Genomic DNA, 14,090 nt, shown 5'->3' with positions numbered 1-14,090 from the left:
ATCCCCCAAAAGAATATGGTATTGAAAATGCAATAGTCTTTAAGGTGGCGAAATGGTGGCTTAGTAATAGAACAGATACAGAAATTACCAAGATCTCTGGGAAAGACTTTTTCCTACCCCAGAGATCTGATGCCTGCAAGAGTGATGGTTACTTAGAAGAACAGGTGGCTTGATACAGTGCAAGAATAATGCTTCATTTATTGGTCAAGGACGTAGGTAAGGGGGGGTTCTTGGGTTCACCCCCCCATTCATGTCTGAAGCTCTGACCCCCCCCCCCCGTTTGTGGGTTTTTAAAACATTTTTACTGTTTTTTGGGGTTTTGGCCTGCAGGGGATACATTTTTAAGGCTAGCAGCACCAAACTTTCCGGGATTGTTTGGGGGACCCTCCTAATAATACTACCCAGGTTTGGTGAGGTTTGGTTTAGGGGGTCCAAAGTTATGGACTCCCAAAGGGGATGCCCCCATCCTCCATCGTTTCCAATGGGAGCTAATAGAAGATGAGGCTTCACTTTTGAGGGTCCATAACTTTGGACACCCAGAACAAAACTTCACCAAACCTGGGTGGTATCACCAGGAGAGTCTCTTACTGATACCACCCAGGTATTGTGAAGTTTGGTCCAGCGGGTCCAAAGCTATGGACTCCCAAAGGGGGTGCCCCCATCCTCCATTGTTTCCAACGGGAGCTAATACAAGATGGGGGCTACACCTTTGAGGATCCATAACTTTGGACCCCCTGAACCAAACTTCACCAAACCTGGGTGGTATCATTATAAGAGTCTCCTAAAGATACCCTGAAAGTTTGGTGCTTCTAGCTTAACAATTGCACCCCTGACAGCAGGCACTCCCAAAATTTCCCCAGATTCTCCTTTTAAATCCACCCCCTTCGGCATGGATTTAAAGAGAGAATCTGAGGTCCTCAGTTTAGAAGAAGAAGAAGAGTTTGGATCTATATCCCACTTTTCTCTCCTGTAGGAGACTCAAAGGAGCTTACAATCTCCTTGCCCTTCCCCCCTCACAACAAACACCCTCTGAGGTAGGTGGGGCTGAGAGAGCTCCAAAAAGCTGTGACTAGTCCAAGGTCACCCAGCTGGCGTGTGTGTGGGAGTGCATAGGCTAATCTGAATTCCCCAGATAAGCCTCCACAGCTCAAGCGGCAGAGCAGGGAATCAAACCCGGTTCCTCCAGATTAGAATGCACCTGCATAACCTAACTACGCCACATTGAAAGTGATGCTGTTTCAGGGTGAGGGATAATCCACCCCAACACAGCATCACTTTCAATGTTGTTTAGGTGGGGACCCCAGATTCTCCCTTTAAGGTGGATTTAAAAGGAGAATTTGGGCTCTCTAGTTGAAACACCATTGAAAGTGATGCTGTTTGGGGGTGGATTCCAGCATCACAGTGGCTGCCCGGGGGGGGGGGGGGGGCTCAGATTTTACACCGGGCTCCATTTTCCCTCTATGCCCCTGCCCAGAGGGGAGGGCAGAAGGAACTGCCGGCTGGGAGCCCAGCTGGTGGGCAGGAGAGAGTAGGGCAGGGGAGTCTGCCGTCCCTGGCCACGGAGAGCTGCTTTTATAAGCGCTAGGCCAGGGGCGGGGCTTGGGGAGGCGTGGCCATGCCCTGGGGCGGGGGGGGGCGGGTGACCCCACCCCCGAACCCCACCCCCATAAAAAATTTATACCTACATCCCTGATGTTGGTATAAGGTGCCACAGGACTCTGTGCTATTTTTGCTGCATCAGAGTAACATGGTTACTCTTTTGGACTAATGTGAAAAATGAGCAGTATTGCACATAATAGAGAGATGCTCCCCTTCTTTGGAAAACTTTAATTCTAGTCCATTCCCCTCATGTGAATGTGTGGAAGGAGCGCCAAGGAAGCAGTTGCTGTAGCCAGACAAACCAATCCCATGCTTTCTACAAAGCTTTTACATGAGGCTGTTTGCAGCAATCTCTTCTTTTGGCTGTGTTGCTCACACAAACAAAATGTGGCTGAGCAAAATGCTGCCGAAGACTTTATCCTCTTCCTGCCAGCACAGATCTTATAGATGCCAGTTACAGCAGGACAGCTGCACTTCAGCAGGTTTGCATAAAGATGTATTCAATTTGACTGTCTACATGGTGGTTGTTCCTGGATATAATTAGTTTTCTAGCATGTTGCAGGCTGCTTTTTCTTGCTGATGACGTCAAATGTATATTTTAAAATGCCAATTTTGTTCTTAGATTCATTGTAGCAGATGTCTCCCAGACATATGGAATTGAGGTAGGAAGAGAAGTAGCATAAGTTCTGCAATTTTAGAGGCTATTCTTGCTGATGTGAGATTAGACAATTCACTGCACATGTGTTAGGGCATTTCTAAGAATGCGGCTGGAAAGCAGTTTCTATTCTTTCCTTAATCGGTTCATGCTTGGATGGAGTGAGTGACTTCATAAAATGTCATTGTCTCATCTAGGACACATCCAGGCCACGGCACTAACTGTTAGGGCATTTCTGAAAATGGGCCTGGAAAGCAGCCTCTGTATTTTCCCTACAGAGTTCTTGCCCAAAATCAGATTTGCAAGGGAAGAGAGAGACATAAACTACTTAAACACTATATAACTATTTATTAGATCACAGAGAAAACTGAAAGGAAACATGCATAAAAGATACCACCTGAGAAATACACTAATGCAAATATATAAAGTACTAATAAGGAATGTATTCTACCTCCATGTTAAGCATGAACATGTAACTTTGGCATGGAACCCCAAGTAAAGGGATCCGTTAGTTTATATACCCCTTTGAGCCCAAAGGAGAAATAACAAATGTCAATCAAAAATGTACATTATCCAGACTGCCAAAGAGAATGTAATATTGGCATTCACATGTCACACATGAATTATGAGCAAGCCCCCTGTTCAGTTGGTGGGAACATGTGGCCTGGTCAGGTTACCATCAAGGTTAATCTCTGATACCAGAGTCTCATGGATTTTTAGCCTTTAAGGATAGTTTAACTAGGCTCTGGAATGTCTACAATAACTTAACCAAAGGGCAACTGCAAAGAACACAGCAATATATTTGCAAAGGCTTATGGGAAGGAGAGCCAAATATTTATTTATTTTATTTATTATTATTTATTGAGTGGTTTTATATGCTGCCTTTTTCCTCATAGGCTCAGGGCGGCTTTCAACACATATCACAATAAATACAGTAAAACCAATTAAAACCCAGTCTAAACTGATGATGATAAAACTCAGTATATACAACAATATTCCAGGAGGAAAACAGGTGGAAAAAAGGGAAGGAAGGCCAAAATGATGGAAAACCATAGCTCCTTCAACCATATGCGTGCAGAACTGCATCAGATCCTGCAAAGCCCAGGCCTCACTAAACAGAGCGTCCCACCAGGTTAAAGCCAGAGCAGAAAAAACCTGGCCCTGGTTGAGGCTAGCCAGATGTCTTTTGAGCCAGGGATCACCAGTAGATTTTCATTTGCTGAACACAGCAATCTTCAAGGAAAATACTGGGAGAGACTATCACATTGGCCAATGGTGGCAAACATTTGGCAGTCCAGATGTTATGGACTACAATTCCCATCAGCCCCTGCCAGCATGGCCATAGTCCATAACATCTGGAGTGCCAAAGGTTCGCCACCATGGACATAGGCCCTTGACTGCTTTAGGGCTTTAAAGGTTAGTACCAGAACATTGAACCTAATCCAGAGCGAATGCAGTTGGCGGAACCCCAGTTGAATGTGTGCTCATCATGGGGTTCCATTAAGGACCTGAATTGCTGCCTTCTGCACCTGTTTGAGTTTTTGGAGCAGGCCCAGGGGTAGCTCTGTGTAAAGCAAGCTGCAGTAGTCTAATCTAGAGATGACCATTGCATGGATCACTGTTGGTTGGTTTGGAACAGGAGAATGCCAACTGTCTCACTCACCAGGCACATATGATAAAAAGCCAGGCAAGTAACTTGTGTGACATGAGTTTCCATTAATAGGCATCAAGGAGCATATCAAGGCTCTTGATGGTCAATGTAGGGGTCAGCTGCATGCCATTGAGAGCTGGCAATTGGCCTTTCACTCATGCCATTGAGAGCTGGCTTAGCCACAGGACCTCTGTCTTAGCTGGATTTAGCTTCATCATACTCTCTTTCAACCATTCTACCACAGCCTTCAACAACTGGTTGGTGCATCTGGGGCAACATCGAAATGGCCATCATCAACAGAGATAGCTGGGTGTTATCAGCATATTGATGGCAGCCCAGCCCAAACCTCCAGACTTGGCAAGAGGGTGCATACAGAAAGAGAATAACCCTTTGTGGGACTCCACATACCAATGAATGACATGTGGAGGTGCTTGCTTTGATTGCTATTCTCTGTCCCTGACCCATGTGAAATGAACACAGCCACTGTAAGGCTTACCCATGAATCCCAGCTTAATGTGTGTGTGACAAGCTGTTTTTCAAATACAGGAATTATTAAACAAAGTTTTGATTTTTTTGACCTCTGAAGCATAAAGCCACTGAAGCTAAGAAACGAACACAAGAAATGTTTTTCAACAGTTAATGAGCTGCAGCAAGAATTATCTTGGGTGGAGAGGGTTCTAAGTCTCATATTTTTGTAAGCAGGCAGAATCCATGTTAATGGTATCTAAAATGGTCATGTATTCATTAATACTTTACCTTAAGCAGTTTAAGAAAAAATTGCTATTTTGACTTGTCATTTTGATCTTCCAGTGGTTTTATTATTTGGTAGTGGTGATAGTACAGTGATGTAGTTCTCTACCATGCTTTGTTTAATATGTTCTTCCAATTTATTCATTACTAGCGTGCCCAGCCACGCGTTGCTGTGGCTTCAGTCTAGTGAAGTGGAAAAGAAAGAAAAGGGAAAGCGAATGGTTTGAACATGTGTCATTGAACAATGCTTGCAAGGGAGGGGAGGGGCAAGGGGCCCCTCGCTCCCCTCCCTCTCTCCCATTCCCTTGCATGGCACCCCACCCCCTCCCTTCCTAATGTCCCCCTTCCTCTGTTAGGGTGGGTGGCCCATGTCCAGATGGCGGACCCTGTTCCTTTCATTCTGTTCCCTTGCAGGCAAAGTGTGTTGCTTTTGACGTCCATCAGATGGCGCTGTTGTGGAACCATGGTCACAGGTGTGGCAGGTACACAATACCTCTCACAGTTCGACTGAAATGCACCCCTAAGAGATGTGTGTATGAAAGGTTATCTGTTTCTACTTGGCTTTCGGTTCCTGTGTGTGTGTGTGAGGGGGAGAACTGTAGCTTGTTATCATGGTTTACCTTGGCCAGTGTGGTACATGAGCTAGGTAAGTAGCTTAAAACACACTGGGAGGCATGAGGTACGTTGTGTTCAAATTTCAGAGCGTTTGGTCCAGCAAAACCCCAGACCCTCCCTCACCTTCCCTTTCTTCTGCTGGGGTGGGTGGGCCATGTCCAGATGGCGAGACCATCCCTTTCACTCCAGATGGCAGCGGTTTTCAAAGAAGGCATGGTTTCCTTGTATCAGAGGGTGTTGCTTTGACGGCCAGCAGATGGCGCTGTTGTGGAACAGAACTGTGGTTCCAACTGTCACAGGTGTGGCATGTGCACAATGACTGGCACAGTTGTGACATGTACACAACAGGAGGTGTGGAAACAGTATGGAAACCTGGCCGCACGCGAATGCGACGTGTGAAAATTTCAAAGCAATCGGTCCAGTAGTTTGGGAGATTACCTGTCAGCAGAAAATGCACTGATAGATTTTTATCTATATAGATTTTGCACAGTGATATGTATCACACTCCCAGTAACACAACCAGGGCTTGGGGCAGGCGGGGGGGGGAGGGGTTGGCAAAGTTTACACAAACAAGATAACATTTTTTGTTCCCCTATGGCTTTGGAAGGCTACAGGCTTGCAACATCTGTGTTATTTATATAAATGGTAGTCTATTTAACCTGGTCGAGATCAATCTTTAACACCATTTATGCTCAATTATGCTTCCAAATTTGACAGAGAGTTGAATATTGCAGTGTTCCTGTCTAGTCACTATTTTTTATCGATGCCTTTTCACCAGCCTGAGAAATCAACAGATGGTAACTGTTCTGCAGCCTAACAAAGATAGGTTTCATCTGTAATAATTAATTCAGTATTAGATTAGTACATAAATATATTGGTAATAGAAAATGTATACATAAAAACCGATATCTATCTATCAGACAAGGCAGCTTTGCATGTCTGTTGCCCTAAGAGTAACACTTGCATTTGTATCTTTCAAGACTGGATGAAGATAGGTTTTTTTTAATTGTTCAGGTATAGGATCTCACTGGTCAGTGGCTAAACAATGAATGTGCAAAACCAATTTGCATATTCTATTTCCCAGTGGCCCACCTTAAAGCATACTAATGTGTGGGAAAATGTCAGGTTTGATCAGACCAAATATTACAGTGGGCCAATGTAGATCTGCATGCTCTTTGTTTCCAAATCTAAACCTTTGAATTACACTTGGATAATTCTAATAATCTTTGTATGGTATCTTTAGTTATGTAGTGAAATAGTTGCAATTCACTTTACAATTCATTTTACAATTCAATTCATTATTTAAAGCTTATTTCAAAAGTTATCAGGTGCTGTGTGGTTTCCGGGCTGTATGGCCATGTTCTAGCTGCATTCTCTCGTGACATTTCACCTGCATCTGTGGCTGGCATCTTCAGAGGATCTAAAGGCCATATAGCCCGGAAACCACACAGCACCCCAGTGATTCCGGCCGTGAAAGCCTTCGACAATACATCAAAAGTTATCATTTAGTTGTAAAACATAATGCAGTTAGACAAGTGTAACAAATATAAATTAAAAATGAGATTTTGCTACCTACAAATAAAATTACCTTTTGTATCCCTTTGTCTATTAAGGCTAATATTGGTTTGTTGAGGATTAAGTAGCTCTGTTGATTTACCTTTATTGCATGGAAATATTTCAGTTGAGTTAAAAAACATTTTAACTTGACTGTTTATTAATGGGTGGATTCTGTGTTTGAACTTTTTTCTTCCAAAAAAAAAAGTCCTGATTGTTGATTAACTATTTTTAAAAAATGCTTTTATTTTAAGCAGTTTCCGAAAAAAATTTCAGTAAATTACCTTTATACCACAAAAACATGTTCTATTATAAAAGGGACTGCTGTCTATAATTAAAATATATCTCAATTGTCATAAATTAGAGGTAAAACACAAGTATACAAATGCATGTTTTTGGGAGGGGAGTTTCAACTAGATAGTGGACAAAGCAATGACAAAAAGCAACTTGCACAACTATTTCACAACCTGTAGTGTAGAAATAGGAAACTTAACTCCCAGGAACTCTTCCCTATCACCATTTCTGTTTGTGTGTGTGTGTTTATGTCTTCCACTGCTCATTAGTTTAAGTGGTCCAGTGGAATACACAACTAAAGAAAATGGCAAGATGTTGCATTCTGAAAATATCTTTTCTAGTGACCTTCAGCACATGGTATCCTGAGATCTTAGTCTGTAGGTGTCTACACAATACCTTTTAAAATGATAAATATTGAGAGAGGAACCACCTGGTGATAATTTCTGACCTTCAGTCATTATGAATGGCACTTTCATTCATCTTCAAAACATTTACTAGTGATCTAGCAGTTTCACCAAACCACAAGCTGCTCTTGGAACTCTTGGGAGGGAGTGCTTACACATTTGTATAGATTAGTCATGCATGGGCAATGTATGGAAATCCTGCTGGGCTTATTTTCCAAATGTCATCATGCTCGTTACTAAGAACTAACTAATAATTTTAGTAGTGTAACTTCTAAGTTGAGTCACTGAGACAAATCCCGAGAGCCAATTCATTTATTACTGTACCTGAGCATGTGATTGGCTCTCATAAGACTTGAACAACAATTGTAAGGAAGAATTGTTTAAGGCAAATGGCACAGTTTCATTTCATACTAAGGAAGTACAGCTGCCCTGTTCTCCCCTTTTGCATCTCTCTTGCTTAATAATCAGGTTTAATCCATGCTGTATTGATAAAGACTGAGCATTTAAATCAAATTTAAAATTAATTGTCTGGGTCCTGTCTTAACCTTCATTCTTATTTACCTGTATGCAAACTTTCATAATGTACTTAAATATGAGATGCTCCAACATACTTGCAGGAGCACAAAAAGAGAATTATGATGTTGCTATAAGTATTCTATGTAATACAAACCTTTTACTGTGAATTCTGTGTTAATTTTTTAAGCTTTGGTTGTCCCAAAACTACGTTTCTTGTGCAATAAGGCAAAATTGTATAATATGTGTAACTTTTGAACACATTTCTTGTCAAATGTTAGCTATGCTCTGGGAAAATATTTCTACATGAATAAGAACAGTAAACACCAGCAGTTCTATTTTATAAAAATGGCTTGTGTAATGGAGTTTGCAAATAATCTGGCTTCTTTCCTTATTATAACAGAGAGGACACCTTTCATACTTCATGTTGCAGCTAGAGAAATTCAAATGTAAGAATAGCATAAGTGTGATTCTTATTGTTTAATTATATCGACTATATCAGCCCTACTCTGACCTGGATGGCCCAAGATGGGCCAACCTCATCAGATCTCAGAAACTAACCCTGGTTAGTATTTGGGTGGGAGACAAGCAAGGAAACCCAGAGTTGCTATGCAGAAACAGGCTTTGGCAAACCACCTGTGTTGACCTCTTGCCTTGAAAGCCCTATGGGGTTGCCATAGATGGGCTACAACTTTGGGGTCGCCATAGGTTGGCTGCACTTTCCACCATCGTGTCAGCCCTAACTGAGATGTCCTCTTTCATAGCAGAAAGCTATGCAGCTACTAGTATGCATGAGGATCTGTCTCCTCCCGCACCATATAGGTGAGTGGCCCTGACAGGAGTCATGCTGACCAGCTATTCAGTAGGATGAGGCTGTACGACAGATTTGTCTGGCACATGCACTTCTGGATGAGGAACTCCCCCCCCCCAACTTGCAGCAGTTTCATGTGCACAAGGGGGCTAATCCATGCAAATAAATCTGCATCTATGCATTGTTCACCCCTTGCTGTATCATTTCAAAATGAGGATTTTGTATTTTCTTTCTTCCTTTTTCCTGTGACTGTGTAACTTCATAGTTCTCAGTCATTCTGGAGATGTGAGTTCAGATGGATAGATGAGTCTTGGAAGAACATTCATGATTTATTTTTTATCAAATTTAACGAAAAAAATCACAGTAGCTAGAAGGAGGGGAAACCTTATTTCCAATGTGAAAATATCAGTGTTATGTCAAATGTGTGGGCCTGCTCTGAACTTGGTGTTTTTCTGCAATACTTAAATTGCAGGATGCGTGCATGCTTATTAGAACTGGAACCATATGTATGTGGTAAAAGTTGTAACCAGTTTCTGGATTTGTAAGTTATTGTAAAATATGTATTTTATAATAATGTGACTGTATGGCAGAGTTCTGCCAAGATATGTGACATCAAAAAAAATAGTTTATGTTACTTATTGCTGTACCATGAAGTAAATATTAAAAAACCTTTTCAAGCGGCACTTTTAGCTTGCACCAAAGCTTATAATAAAGCACCTTTTGTGTTAACTGTGTCATTCATGAAAAGTATGAATTTTTTTGTTAAATATCTGAATATGTGTAATCAGCAAACATTAGGGCTGTGGTCTTTGCTCAAGCTGCTAGAAGAAAAAGAATATGCATTAAAACACAACGTTTGTTACTAAAAACAGAGAACTGGTAGAAACAGGGTAAAAGGACATGGCCCCTGCCTCAGATACATCTGCAACTCCTACATCTGTTAAGTAGAGCAGAAAAGGAAATTTCGTTTATTGTTCCTCCTTGAAGAACAATTGATTTTCAGGTTATGCATTAGCAGAAAAATGTACTAGAGTGAAACCCATAATGTCAACATTCAGGGTTCTTCTGAAATGATGTTTCCATTCTGTATTCACTAATATTAAAATACACTCTTTTAAAATTAATTCCCTTTTGTACTCTTTTTTATAATATTGTAATACTGCTGAAGATTACCAGCTGAACTGTTTGTCAGCACAGAAAAGCCCTGTCAAAATGTTTGTGTACCTTATAATTGGTACACAAGGGGTTAATTTAATGGTGTTTTAGGTAAACCATGCTTGGAGTGAGAAGGTGGTATTGCAAGAAGTTTCTAACAACTGCACTGAAAAGGTATTCTGAGTCTGGTATCCAAAGCATTTCATACTAGAATTGCAATAACTAATTGTTTGTACAAATAGCTGAAATTCTACTAGGCCATCGTTATCTGACAGCACTTTTGCTTACTGAAAACTATCAGTGTTGTGGTTTGATAGCTGTCCTAAGATCTGCTTTTCCAGCACCTGTGGCGATGGTGAAATGCTGATAGCAGTCCTTGTACAGCATAATTAAGAGACCTGTGTGACTTCTTGTGTATTGTGACCATGGACTTTTAAAAAAAATCTTTCCTATTAATCTGTAACAATATTCTTTCTTTGGCGTGTAAATGCCAAAAGAGCACACTTCTGCTTTAGGACAAAATGAAGAAAGAACTGCAAATGATTAAGAGTTGGATGAATTAATCAATGACCTTGATAAGTAGGGATGCTTGAGCACCTACTGGTTGGGCTCATGTTCTGCTTGTTGCAGGTGAGTAGGGAATAAAGCTAATAGGGTAGATTACCCTACTAGAGCTTATAGCGTTGATTACTTTTGGTATTATTCAAAAATGCAGTTGACTGCGTTTCATGGGTGTATGTTCTCACAAAATCTCATAGGAGTCCTGGTCCCTCTCTCCCCCTCCCCCACCTGTCATAGTCATAGATCATTACCTGACTTAAACATCACAAATCTGGGGAGAATTGATTTCACCTGTTTTAAAGATGCAAAAGCATCCACAATGCAGGAGGAAATGAAACTTGTGCACAGCTATTACACCAGAGGCGTAGCTGGAGAAAATGGAGCCCGGGGTATAATCTGAGTTTTGCAGCGCCCCCATGGGCAGCCACCCTCCCCCACCATGACCAAAGGCCACCCTCCCCTACTACAACCAAAGAATGATTTTTGCACCAGCTCATCTCAAAGCCACCATCACATAGAACATGTCTCAACTCACAAATCTGAACACAGCAATGTGTCATGGCACACAACCGAGATTAAAAATTTTGACAACATTTTCAAAATGCTTTCAAAATGTTTTGTTACTGCTGTGAATAATGTTTTATTACCCTTCACTCATTCCTTTGCATTTCTCTGGTGGTTACAAGAAAACAATATATATTGTGTAGATGATAGTACCAGTATTTGGCACACATGAATTGTTCACATGTTTGTAATACACATAAAGTATTATTTCAGTGCTGTATTGTTTATTATAACAACCACCTTATATATAAATTCAGAGAGGGTTGGATTAAAGCTTTCTGCAAACTATCTCAGTTCACTTTGAATGGAGCAAGTTTGTACAAAAGTTATTTGCTAATTTTTTCTCTTTGCAGTTTGGCCTCTGCTCCCCCCTGCTACTCCAGAAGGTCAAAGGAAAGCCAGGAATAGAATGAGATGTGGCATGGGGGATTGCTTCCACAAGGAAAAATCAGCAGTAATCTCCTTACATGAGCTTTCCCTTTGCTCATGTAATGGGTGCTCAAGGTGGGGGAGGATTTCTGCCAACTCCCCCTCTTCATACAGGAAGTTGCTACAAGATTGCTTCTGGAACTGAAGCATCCCACAAAGCACACAAAAGATTTTAGTTTTTACTTTCATGGAGGGAAGAAGGTCATCTTTTAAAACTTACCAGGGCAATTTTGAGAAGGGCATGCTGCATGCAAGATCTGTTCTCCCAACTAGCTCCATCCCAGCCCTTTCGTCAGTATTCTAGCCCATCCCCTTCATGAGACAAAACTGAAACTAAAAGGAGCCAATGAGAATTTGCATACAGGCTCTGATGATGCTGGGGGACAGTTTGGAGGAAAATCCTTTTGGGGGGCAGAAAGGGATGAGGGCAAATGATAGATAAAAGAGTGATTTTCAGATGCCCTGAGAATACTTGAAAACTATAAAATGAAAGTAGAACTCACCATATCTGGGAAGGTTCACTGCTAGTGGAGACTTAAATACCCAGCTAAGCAAGTTTTTAAAAAAATATACAGAGAAAAGGAGAGCTTGCTAGAGCAGGCAAGGAGGACAACGACAGGACAAGCAGTCAACAGGGGGGCGCAATCGGATAGAGGGATGGGGCGGGGCAGAGGGGGTGATCTGTTGATTGTGCGCCCCCCACGTTACTCCCACAGGGAGCACCCGGGACACTTAGCCCTAGATGTCCCCGTGGGAGCTCCGCCACTGTATTACACTGTCAAAAAACAGATTGGTAGCTGCCTAAGTAAAAAGTGGCTGTGGTATATTTATCATTTGTATTCCAGTGGAATACTTTGTCCCCACCCGCTCTGATATTTGTGTGTGTTGGTTTAGTCTCATGGGGTGGAGTTCCTGTTCATTAGTTCTGTTTGTTAGTAAATCTACCATTCTTCTTGAGTTACCTGGGCCTGAAACCAGTTGATCCCACCTGTATCTCCTTGTTGAATACTTAGATGCCATTTAGAACACACATGTCTCTGCTACCAGAACCTTATTTCTGACTTTTAAGTGAAAGGGAATGTCACAGTGGCAAAAGAAGAGAATCTGAATCTCTGCTCATGATTGTCTGCAGCTGTTGAAAATCATCTTCCCTGAAAGTGGGGATGCTAGCCTCCAGGTGGGGCCTGGGAATCCCTTGGATTTAACACCTTATCTTTAAACTACAGAGATCAGTTCTGAAGAAAACGGATGCTTTGGAGAGTGGACCCCATAACATTTTGCCCCAGTGAGGTCCCTGTCCTCTCCAGGCTCCATCCTCAAATCTCTAGGAGTTTCCCAATCTGGACATGGCAGCCCTACCCTCTCATCTCCCACTGGTGAACCTGGAAACCCTACCTGCAAAGTTTACAGTACTTCTAATGATAACGAACATTGGTTGACCATACACAATGTGCTTGCTGCATGATGGGGGCCAATGTCTGTCACAGCAAGATTTCTTGCATAAACCTGTTTCCTCAAGCCCAGTTTTTACTTTCCATTCTCTCTGCAGCAAGTGAGACCACTTTTAGCGCAACTTTTAATTTGCTTCATTGCCAGAGCAGGGGGATTTGCCAGCTTTGCCCCAGAGATCTTCCCTCCACCCACAGCCAGCCTTCCCTCTCCCTTGTGCCACTTTGCACACCTTCACCCCCGCCCCCCTTCCTTCCATGTTGTCTGCTGCTTCAAGTAACAGAAAAGAAACTTACTCACACAACACTGACCTGTAATTCTCTTGATATTTTGAGATGTCGATATAAAGAGAGCTTGGAAATAACAAGACTCTGTCGTCCAGCGGCAGCAGCACCAGCAGCAGGAAGTTTTGTGGGGAGGGAGAGGGAGAGAATATCTGCTCCAGGACAGTTCCCTCCTTTAGAAGCTGTGGTCCAGGGAACTGCTTTGCCTCTTTCATTTGGAGTTGGGGGGGGGGGATTACTTTTAGAACAATCATATCAACCTAAGTGCAGTGTAAAGGGCTAAGCCAGCAGACTTGACTACTGGGTATAATGATCTGTGCCTCTAAGAATTACTTGATGGGTGGAGTTAAGAGAATCAGGCCTGGAGAATTCTCTGCAGAAGAACTCTATGAACGGATGGAGTGCCTCCTTTTGAGTAAACAGAAACGCTAGGAGAGCCCTCTGCAAGCCCACAATGCAGAGAAGAGTCCCAAGGTAAGCTTTCCATGTATAATGGGCCACTGTTAACTTCTTTTAGGGGCAAATTGATCTTTTGTGTTTATAACGCATGTGATGCAGTAAGATAGTACTGCACCACTCCTAGTATGGAGTCATCTTTAAATAAAAATCAACTCTTAGAAAATAATTTGAGCCTTGTTGGGTCATACCAGGAAGTATTCCATACCATACATAGCCTAGCATTCTGGTAACAGCAAACAACCAGATGCTTCTGGGAGAATTACAAGAGCCTGAAGGCAACACCATTTCCCAATTGTTAAAACTACCTTTTGCTTCTCAGATCTATGGGCTAAACTAGATAAGA

The 14,090-nt window shown here is 42.1% G+C and overlaps 1 long non-coding RNA gene across 1 annotated transcript in view; it reads right to left on the bottom strand.

The window, feature by feature from the left end:
• LOC125432554 overlaps nt 1-14,090 on the bottom strand; it is a 112,862-nt gene that overhangs the window by 36,867 nt on the left and 61,905 nt on the right. The window lies entirely within an intron of this gene.

The sequence above is a fragment of the Sphaerodactylus townsendi genome, linkage group LG01, assembly GCF_021028975.2.
Source record: "Sphaerodactylus townsendi isolate TG3544 linkage group LG01, MPM_Stown_v2.3, whole genome shotgun sequence".
In the NCBI taxonomy this organism is placed as follows: Eukaryota; Metazoa; Chordata; class Lepidosauria; order Squamata; family Sphaerodactylidae; genus Sphaerodactylus; species Sphaerodactylus townsendi.
Note: the sequence above shows the minus strand (reverse complement) of the source record. Positions and strands in the feature narration are given on the sequence as shown.